The following is a 1,557-nucleotide window of genomic DNA, read 5'->3' on the forward strand; positions in this document are numbered from 1 at the left end:
TCGCAGCGGTGCCCTTTTAGCTCGGAAAAGTTTCCTGATCGCTGATTGGTTGGACAAGATCATTCGAACCAATCAGCGGTCAGAAAACTTTTCCGAGCTAAAAGGGCACCGCTGGGAGTCGGTGCAAATGCACCTCATCAAAAGAAATTGACTATAGTTGAAAGAGAGTAACACAGATATGCCTCCGTCATTGATAATAATAAAAATATTAATCAAATTTATAAATGATCTTCCAAACAATTTTAATTTCCTAAAATAACCATAATATTATACATAGAGTTATTAGTTGAAAGCCTATCATCATAGTATCATCTAAAAGATTATATTCTTTGATATATCTTATCTAAAATAAACTCTATTATCCATGAGTTAATAAACTAAGAATCAGAAAAAAAATCTGAACTAAAGAATGGTCAGTCTAGCAAATATCTCTTCTTCTTCTTCTTCTTCTTCTTCTTCTTCTCCCATTTCTACGCTGTTAAAATGACAGTAATTTCATTCGGAAATTCTCCGTAAAAATATACTGTTCTTAGCCGTATTTCAGTAAAATACAGGCGACCGTAATTTTTTACCCAATTTTCTCATTATCTTTTACGGGTTGGTGTCCGTAATATCACTCCTTTACGTCAATATTATTATTATTATTATTATTATTATTATTATTATTATTATTATTATTATTATGACTTGTTAAGCTACAACCCTAGTTGGAAAAGCAGGACTCAGTAATGCCTGGCAACATTTCTTCCGAGAATTTTACCGTTTTTACGGCAAATTTTTGACAGTGATAGATGGGGTCGCTATTTCTAGTCAGCCCCATAGTATCAATAATACCATCTCTTTATTTCGTCACCTTGATCAATTGCAGAACAGACTCGTTAGTTACTTTAGTGTCTGCAACCACAACATCCTTGTGAGGATGGGGCTTTGGGTGAGCCTATAGATCTATCTGCTGAGTCATCAGCCGTCATTGCCTGGGTCTCCCTTGTCCTAGATTGGGCGCTGGTTATTATATGGTTAGTCTCTAAGGCATTGTCCTGCTTGCTAGGGCAATGTCACTGTCCCTTGCTTCTGTCATTCATGAGCGGCCTTTAAACCTTTAAATCTATCGACTGTTTTTATCAGACAACTCAAGATCGAGAATTAGGTCAAATGACTTAACTTGTCCTATCTGTCAATCTTATCGGTGAAAATGTTTCTTTCCTTTAAGAAAAGCCGAGTCTCATTTTTTTTTTTTTTAGTTTTATTCGTGGTAATCTGAGTATACTAAAATAAAAAAGACATTTAATATCAGTTCACCAATAAGATTTATATCGCAGAGGTGGTTAACATTAGTTGATGAATTAGCCAGATGCCTCTACTGGTTTCATTCTATCGGTTTGATATTATAAGTTTAAAGGTAACTCATGAATGGCAGAGGCAAGGGACAGTGACAGTGCCCTAGAGACTGACCATATATACATATGATCAGCACCCAAGCCCCTTCTCCATCCTAGCTAGGACCAGAGAGGACCAGGCAACGGCTACAGTGCCCTAGCAAGACAAGGTCATAGCGAC

Source organism: Palaemon carinicauda, chromosome 5, assembly GCF_036898095.1.
Source record: "Palaemon carinicauda isolate YSFRI2023 chromosome 5, ASM3689809v2, whole genome shotgun sequence".
NCBI lineage: Eukaryota > Metazoa > Arthropoda > Malacostraca > Decapoda > Palaemonidae > Palaemon > Palaemon carinicauda.